Source organism: Neolamprologus brichardi, chromosome 8 (assembly GCF_056152115.1).
Source record: "Neolamprologus brichardi isolate AB-2024 chromosome 8, ASM5615211v1, whole genome shotgun sequence".
NCBI lineage: Eukaryota > Metazoa > Chordata > Actinopteri > Cichliformes > Cichlidae > Neolamprologus > Neolamprologus brichardi.
The window spans coordinates 26,545,034-26,554,706 of NC_142111.1; the positions used below are offsets into that span (position 1 = coordinate 26,545,034).

At 42.8% G+C, this 9,673-nt stretch overlaps 1 protein-coding gene across 4 annotated transcripts in view; it reads right to left on the minus strand.

Moving 5' to 3' along the window:
- The window catches only part of LOC102792175 (serine-rich coiled-coil domain-containing protein 2-like), a 51,073-nt gene extending 42,044 nt beyond the window's left edge, over positions 1 to 9,029 (minus strand). For all 4 annotated transcript variants that reach the window (XM_087844982.1, XM_087844981.1, XM_087844983.1 and 1 more), the window contains exon 1: positions 8,265 to 9,029. The gene's annotated coding sequence lies outside the window, so the exon portion shown is untranslated. The remainder of the gene's footprint in view (positions 1 to 8,264) is intronic.
- Between the last annotated feature and the right edge of the window lie 644 nt (positions 9,030 to 9,673).

Genomic DNA, 9,673 nt, shown 5'->3' on the forward strand with positions numbered 1-9,673 from the left:
TATGTGGCTTTCCTATTATTATTGGACAGAAATGACAATGATTCACTAAAACATTGTCATTTATCAAATTATTGATCAACTAATCGTTCCAGCTTCAAATTGATTGATTGATTGATTGAAAATGGCCAATAACTTCTTAAAGATGAGTTCTGAGTCAGACGTCTGAGAGTCCGGACTCTGCCCGTCTGGGTTTATTTCACAGGAACGGCGACCTCGTCGTCTCCTGACAGACGGCGCTCTCTCTCAGATTCTCAGGTGAACGTTTCCGCTCCACGGGCTCAGATTTCATTCACACTCGGAGTGAGAAAGGCCAAAAGCTGCTGGAGCAGAGCTCACAGATGGAGCCGCGACACAACAGATGGTGTGGATGGAGCTCGCTGCGTGCACGAAACGTGACACCACAAATCTTGGACAGCAAGTACAAAAAGTCACAAAAAGTAAGACGATCCATTAAAAGGAGAGAATTTTAATGAATCTGCAGCTCCTGCAGCAGGATCATCTTCCATAATCAGTCAATTGTTACTCTCAGCCTGACCAACAAGCACAACAAAAGAAGGTATCGCAGGGTATTTTTCTGTTTTACATTGATTACAAGGCTAAACTGAACACATCACCAGCAGCTGGTGGACAAAATATAAAACAGTGGAGTTCCTCAGGGTTCGAGTTTAGGTCCTCTTATTTTTCACGTCATATGGAATCTAAAGACTATAATTAGAGAAATGCTACTTTTACTACACATAACTTGAGTTTCAAAAAACAAAAAGTACGGTTTACATTTGAATTTTCATTTTATTTTGCAAAGGGTAATAATCTGTACAGTGCAGAACATTATTTAAAGTTTTCCTGCGTTTTGCATGTAACTGCCACATCTTGTTATACCGCTTATGACACGGGAAACAAAGCTTCACTTCACTGGCCTGCCTGCATAAACGAATGTGTCAATAAAACCTCCTTCTCTGTAAGATGCTAAAAAACAACACCTCATTCACACGTTACGTTCATTGCCTGAGTCTGTTATGTAATATTTGATCTATTAAATTGCTCCAAATAACAACAGGAGAGACTACATGTGAACGCTCCACCTCTGAGCCTTCTTAAAGATAAAGAGAACTGTGTGCTGCTGTGGAGGGTTTAAAGGCCAGATGTGATGTAACTGCACTCACGAGGACACGCTTGCTGCTGTTGTTACACCAGAAACACTCACAGGTTCATCTGAACTCTGCTGCTGGGGTTCCCCACGTCTGTCCAGGTGAGGAAAAAAACAGCAGGACATATCTGAGCTCCTCGAGCTTTCAGGAGTCCCACCAGCTGGTGATGAACTACTTCATGTGCATCAACAAAAACTGTAGTTCTCCTAATGTCCACTTGTGGCTCGCTAATAAACACATTTATAATAAACATAATAAGCTAATAAACACATTTACAGCCTGATATGAATGTAGCTAGCTCTAAAGCTAGTTCATTAATAAATCTCACTTATTATGCAGGTAGATGGTGGCACAAGTGACTTTAGCTGCTAGCGGTCTGCTAGCCTTTCCTTTAATGCAATTAGCTGATTAATAATATGGCTGCTGTGAACTCAGAGCGTCCAAGAAGTCCGAGCTCCAGTGTTTTATTGTTTGGATGTTGCTGAGCACTAATTAGCAGGTAACTGTGTCTGCGTCACGCTTGCACAGTCTGTAGACGCAGCTTGCTAACCAAGCTAACTAGCATTAGCAAGAAAACAGGGACTCCGCCCTCTTGTCCAAATATGGTCGCTTCTGGCTCCAAATGAACAACAAGAGAAAAGATCCATCCTTTATTTACAGTGGACAGCTGTCAATTTACCAACTGTGCCAAATGAAACTGACCCCAAACAGCAAAGCCTTATGGGTAATGAGGACAGGACTGTTGAGAAGCAGGCAGCGCAGATAAACATGGCAGCCTGATCATCACGTCTGCACGGTTAGAACAATAACAATGCTCCTGAGCTGTAGCTCACCGACTCTTTATTTCCACACCCGTGCGTGCAGATCACCCGAGGACAGATGTTATTGGCTCAGGGCAGACTAACATTACCTCCTCCTCCTCCTCGCCTCCATCACCGAGCACGAAAAAACTGCACTAATCTTCCAGACATATAAAACCCTGTTTAAGTGACCTACACATCTCAAGCTCATGTGAATTAAACAGACGTGACATTTAAACATGAGCCAGACTGTCAATTTGTCGTAAGAAAGCGGCTCTCTAATGAAGCCTGAAGTCAGAGTGAGTCATCGTTTCTCCGTCAGTCCAGGTCACGGTGTGGTTTCCGACTCCTCCTCAGTCAGGATGGCTCCCCATCAAAACAACAGAGCCACATTTAGCCGAGCTGTTTTATTATTCATGGCTGCCGCTCGGATGCAGGCCGTGAGAGTCATCATTCGATCTGCACAGACTCAGCAGCAGGTTTCTTGCAGGCCTGACGTCCACGCTGTTAGCCCAGATACTCAGACAGTAAAGAAAGCGGCGGGCTCGCACGCATTACTGCGCTCCACGCAGGAAAGATACGATTTTAATAAAACTCTGACCTCATTTACTTTATTATTTTAAAGGCTGTAACATTCAAATCTGAGTAAATGATGGACAAAAAGCCTGACGTGCAGCTTTGCTGGCTGTTGTTGTTGTTTTGTGAATTATTATTATTATTATTATTATTATTATTATTATTATTATTATTATATTTAGCTCATTTTTGATGACAGTTTATTGCTTTGTTTCTATTTATATGCTGCTATCAACTATGCAGCTGTTGGAAAATATTGGAGTTATATGACGAGTTTAGTCATTTATTGTGTATTTATTTTCCTACATTCACCTAAACCACTTTAACAACAAATTAACATTATGAACAAAATTTACATTTATTCAAAAATACGAAAAACTGATCAAAACAGCGAAAACTATTTTAAATAATTAGCATTTTAATATGCACATGAATGTAGGCAGGTTGCAGAAGAGCTTCTCTGAACACACAGCGAATGAAACCTTGAAGCAGAGCTGCAGCAGCTGCAGACCCCACCGGGTGGGACCCACTCAGCTGAGAACAGGAAGCTGAGGCTGCAGTTCACAGGCTCAGCACTAGGAGTGGGCGGTATAAACGATATACGATAGAAACGATATAAATTTGGCCAACGATAGAGATTTTGACTATACCGCTCTATCGCAATAGCGCATGTTGATGATGTCATCAAGCTGCGCCTGTTTTGGTCGAAAGCATCGCAGCGGCTACAACCATTATCATCTGCAAATTATGCCAACAGTCATAGCAAAGAGATGAAGCACTTTTGAAATATGGGGAAAGACAAAAACTGTGCTTCCTCCACTTCAGTAACATTGATTCATTAATGCTGAATTCTCTGCAGCTGCTCTGTTCCCATGTTGTTGCAGTATATTAATGACTAACCTCGTATTGTGGATGAATGATCTCAGTTGTTCTCCTGACTGAAGTTTGGCCCGTGTATAGCATCCTGCTATGCGATTGCATTCGTCCCTGACCACCAGAATCCCTCACGTTAACTTTTATCGAGTGGAAAAAAAGTTGGCGTTCATCCTCCAGCTTCACCGTGCTAATGTTATGCTAACATAGCTGTGTCGCTAGCAATCACGTAGCACAACATGTTTAGGTGGAAGCTAGCGAGATAACTTCCTGTTAACTTCTAACTCCGTTAAATTTAATAAATTCTGTTTTCATGGATGTAAAACTTAATTGTTACACCTGGTAAAGCAGCAACGCTGATGATTTAATTAAAGATGAAATAATTTAGACCGTTTTTAACTCTCAGTATTCGTTTGACTTTGGGACCTGAAGATGACGGAGTTTAGGACCCAGATTACTTCGCGAAGCTCCTCACTACGGCAGCCGTAATGCTCTGACAATCCATCAAAACATTTTTAACAGATTTCTGCAGCCAAAATCGGTTCGAGGTCAGTAAGCACAACCAGAATTCATACATAAGGCACACTCTCGATTTTTGAGGAAATTAAAGGATTTTAAGTCCTTATAGTGTGGAAAATACGTTATACAGAAGAAAAGAATATATTGTGATATATATCGTTACTGCACATGCTTCCAATTATATCGCGATATGAATTTTAGGCTATATCGCCCAGCCCTACTCTGCACATTTAACACCAGACGTGGAAACATGGGCACATCAGATGGTAGGATCAGAACGTGGCGTGAACGTGAGTTCCTGGATCATCCTGCCTTGTGTCAGTTATTAACTGCCTGAGGTTGTAACACCTCCACGCAGGCAAACACACAGCAGGAGAGCCACGCCCAGGTGGCTATTAGACCAACAAACACACCCTCGTCCAACACAGACACACACAGAGGATGTGTAAACTTTTCCCACAGACAGTTTTCAGTCTGAAGTCACACTGATGACAGTGTCGTGGGATTTCAGTCTCATGCAGGAACTGGTCTGACTGGTCTCCAGCGGGCGGTGACGGCAGCGAGGATCCACGAGGAGATTCTCGTCATTTTCATAAACAAATGTGTTTGTGCCGGTCGTGCTCGTCTCTTCAGCTCTTTCAAAAGACTGAAAGAGATATAAAATCTAATGTTAATATTTCAGTATTTTCTCCCCCAAACAGGAAGAGCCGTCAGAGTCTGCCTCTGAGAAACAACACGTTTCATTTATCTGAAGAAAGTCGTTACTAATTCAACAGGTCCTCTGTGAGCCTGACATGGAAACCGATGCTATTTTACTTATTATTACATTCATATTATATAATGAATAATATTTTATTGTACTTTATCATTTATTCTGTTTTCATTTGTTTAGCATGTGATCATCTGATTTTGTCATGTCATTTAAAACTTTATTTTTTAATCTTTGAATTTTTCTTTTTTGTTTTTATTATGTTTTGTTTTATTTTTAGTCGTATTAAAAATAAATAAATATTTATGTTTTGATGGGTTTCTGCTGTTCTCTGACTCAATCTGTGTTTATCGCCTCTGTGTCAATAAAGTTTGATCAGCGTTTAGCAGCGCGGGCTGTTCATTAGCCGTCTGTCAGCAGCCGGTGCTGGATTTCCTGTCAGGAGCTGAACGCTGCTCGTGCTGCCTGGAGGTCGCTCGCCTCCACCCTCCCCATGTCAACTCCATCAACTCTGTCTGCAGCCCCCCGCCCCCCAATCCAGACCACGTCACAGCAACAGGAAACCACTTCTGCAGATCAGCAGCTCAGACGCAGCTTTCACAAACCTGAAGTTTTAATAGTTTAAACATATTTTTAAACTGGATTTTTCACATTTTGAATGTTTGATTCTTTAGAATTAAATATGTGAAAAACATGAATCCTGATAGAAGTTTTAAAAAACATTAAGAATACTTTTATCATGTATGTATCATAATGTGTATATTAGATTTGTTACATATTACTCTATTAATGTTACAAAATATTTCTATTATTGTACAATATAAACAAACTAAAACTATATTAGTTAAAAATATTCCATGTTTATCATATTCTAAGACTGGACTCTGTTTTCTTTCCTCTTCTATTTATTATATCGTTTATTTTTGTTTTTTTATTTATTTGAGAATGTTTCAGTATTTATTGGGAAATATTTACTTCAGATTTTTCTGCCACGTTTGATTTAAAAAGTAATTTTAATTTCCCATTAATTTAATTTTAATGGGAAATAAATAAAATATTAATTTTTTAAATAATATTTTTAAGTCAATTTCCACTTTATTTCCAGACATATATTATTTTTATTGCTCGTTTTTCAGAGATTGTGTTTTATTCTGTTTTTGGGTTCATTTCTTCTCAGCAGTTAATAAAACATGAATTCAATAAATAAAGATTTCTGGCTTCTTGGAGTCAGTCTCACTGATTTTCTTTAAACTTTAAAAGGAATGAATTTTCCACATGAACCCTTCTCGTGTCCTGATGTAATTTGTTTCTGCATGAATAACTACACTTACATCACTACATCAGCCTTTGTTTACATGTTCCCTTTCCTCCACGCTCGTCCTCGCCGAGCTCAGCTCACATGATCTGATCAGTGAGGAAGCAGCAGGCAGACACCACCCAGCTAGAGATCCACAGATTCACCAAACATTTCCTGTTGCTGACCTCCATCAGCACAGACGGAGAGGGCATCAGATATCGCTCCACAGAGAGCCACCGCCATCGCTGTTAGCATTAGCTTGGCACCAACGCACGACCAGAGCTGCGATTTGAGCTCCGACATGCAGAAGAAAGTTTCCACCAGTGAAACAAAAAGCTCAGATTCACAAAGATGACACAGGATGATGAGGACTGAGATAAAATCAGATGTAACGCTGACCTTTGGGGGGAATTACTTTTAAAAAATAAAAATTGGAGTTAAATGCTCATTTTCTTTCATTGACACATAATTACAAAATGCTGCCTCAGCAAGCATGACTTTAATCTTTGGGTCGACACCAAGGTGACCTCCATCCAAACCCAGCAGAGCGGCTCGGCCTCCAACACGCACACACAAACTTGTTTTCCTCTAACACGGGGACTCCACTATCTTGATTTGCCAGCCCACAGAGGACACCAACTGTGCCATCTGTGCTGAAGGCCTGATGGAAAACATTAGCCTGAGGAAACGACTTTGAAACAGCGAAGTTAAACCTGCAGGCAGGACTACACCTTCCACTTCAATTATTCATCCAACAGTCTGGAAACAATTAATGTTTGATCAGCTGGATCCAAACTCCTCCCTCTGCAGCTCCTTTGTCTTCCTCGGGGGTGAGAGCGGGCTACAGACACAAAAGGCCGACCCGTCTATGAAACTAGCTTCTGTTTCATTGGTAGGTGAACAAAAACCTGAACAGGAGGCAGAAAACTAATGAAAGCACCAGCGGGGCTTCTGTTTTCTGTGCTGTGACTCATCCCCTCTCCGTTATCTGTCGGGCTCTTCGTCTCAGAGGGAGAGGGCGAGGAGGAGAAAGGCCAGCCGGGTGGAAACGCCACACAGAGAGACAGATGGGCGGACAGGCTGGACTCCTGCCATCGGTCTCGGTGTCAGCAGGTTCCCTCAGAGAGCCGCTGACGCTGGCAGCGAGAGCGCCACAGAGCAGCGGGGGACTCGTCTCTGCAGCTGCTTTCACACCTGATTCTGCCGACCAACCCACATCAGCTCACTTCACAGTACACGCGGTTAATTTCATCATCCACCGCTGCCTTTCCTCCATGACTGCAGACTCCGGGCTCGTGCTCCAGTTTAAGACTCAGGTTAAAAGCCCGGATGATGCATTCGACTCACTGCTGAGGCCGGCTGTACTTTCTCTTCATGCTGACGGGGAAAATCAAACTCCACGTTTCCTCTCATGTGCTTTAACACCGAGCAGTCAATAAATCATCACCATCACACGCTCAGGATCCACTGAAGGAAACTTACTCAGAAAGGGGAAGCTGAACCCGTCCATGTTATTAACTTAGTGCTTCCAGCTCGTTAGGAGGCAGAGCTCAGCTTAAAGTAAATAAACAAATGTTTGTGATGATCAAAGCTCATTTATAAATGAATTCAACGACATTTCATTCCTACAATAAACTGGAATCAAGCCCAAGTTTGGTGACTTCACCTCAGCCTGAATCTGATTGGCTGTTATGACTCCCACATCAGCTGCTGATTGGATCTTTGTAGGCAAGCTTTACGTTAACTAACCCAACTGATCAATAAAAGAAATCAGCTGAGCACTGATTAACTGAATAATCTATTAGTTCAATAAAGTAGTCAGTGATGATTCACAGACTGTTTGCTGCAGTAAAAACATCTGTTTTATAAACAGCACATTAATCAATCAGCTGATCTGATTGTTATTACCAGGTTAGTTTAACCAGGTTAGTTTAACCAGGTTAGTTTAACCGGTAATGATAACTGCTGTGTGACGTCAGGCTCGTAGAAACAACACCAAACTAAGGTTTCACCGTCCTGTGAGATGTTCTGAGCTGTGTGAGTGATTGCTTCACCGGAAAGAGACCGACTGATCATTAATTGTTCGATCAGTTCATTAAAATAATAAACTGTCTCGAGTCTCGTTATCTTTAGGACAAAATGATCAAAAACAACCCGTAACCTTAAGTTACACACCTGATCAGCTGACAGAAAATCTAAGTAACTAATCGATTGTGAAACAGATCTTCTGTCTGACCCTCAGGTCTCTCTCTCACACGCACACGCGCGCACACACACGCACACACAGAGCCTGGACGTGGGGTGTGTGTGTGTCCTCTCAGCAGATGTTTCCTCACACTCACCTGCGAACCACTCGGAGCATCTGACGCCGAAATGCGGAAATATGCTGCTCGGCTGGATGAAGACAGCCGAGCTGTAATGGGGCTGTGAGCCGGGATGAACCGGGCTATGAGCCGGGCTGTGCCGAGGTAATATCCGACCGCTGGCGCTGTGCTGGAGGCCGGGCAGCGGTAAGAGTCCCAGTAAACGGCGCTGAGCTGTGGGGCCTGTGGATGCTCCTCCCGGGCTCGGCGAGTCTCGCGCTGCCGACGATCACCTCCGCGCGCCCTGACGGAGAGGAGACGCTAACGTGAACGCCTTTTGTCCGCGTGCAGTCTGTTTGTGCCGCACATGCTCAGAGCTCGAGCCGCTGCTGCTGAATCATCCACACACGCGCGTGCACGCGGACAGCGCTTGCGCGAGGCACAGCTGACTCTGACGTCACGCGGACGCTGTAAACAAAACCCTTTCGTGACCGGTGTTCCAGATCTACTGGCGTTTAGATCAACTGGCGTTGGTGGAACAGATGTGCGGCAGTCTTGCGTTTCAGGAGCTGCTGCCGACAAACCAGCAAAAACACGCCAAATGTGTCATCTGTGACACGTGTGAGGTTATCTCAAACACGCTCCGTCAGTCGTGATGCTGTTGAACAACAAAATGTTTAAAAATGTGGCGAGTTTACCCGGTGATGTCCTCATGCGCGACGCGATCGCGAAAACAGCAAACAATTAACGCCACGCCGATGTTGTTCACGGGACAGCGAGAGTAAAGCGAGCAGTTTACTTTGTGCACTAACATGGACTCGAGTCAACCAGCGCCACCTCTGGCCAAGTGCCACAGCCTGCAGCCAGATCAGCCTGTGACACACATCTGCACCACGTTTGAATTAGTTTCATGCACATTTGTACCTTTCAATCGTGTGTTTGTGCGTCATGCAAATAAACCTTTGAAATGAATGAAATGACATCATGTATTTTTTATTGGCCTACATTTGTACAAAATTCCAAATTATATACACAAAGTCATAGGAATCACCTGTTCATCATGATTTTAATATTCTCTTCTTCCATAACAATGAAATACGCCTTGGACAAATATGACACATCAATATTTCATTAGTGTTGTCACATCACATCCTGTAAGCAGAGTCTGCCTGTGTCTTTTATATATCTATATATCTCTATACAGTCTGTATAAATGTGGTTCATCCAATAAACATTTGTGAGGAGATGCAGTTACTGTGAATGTACAGCAGGTACACAGTGATTAGTAACAAACAGTCAGACAGTGACTGACAATCTCATTCAGTCTTGCAGATTGAACCTTCTGTGGAAAGTGGTACCACACAGTGTGTGTGGACTTCCCCTGTGCAGAAGGCGACTACAAATGTTGTGGTTGCTAAATAAACAGAAAAAATGTATCCCTGTTGTCT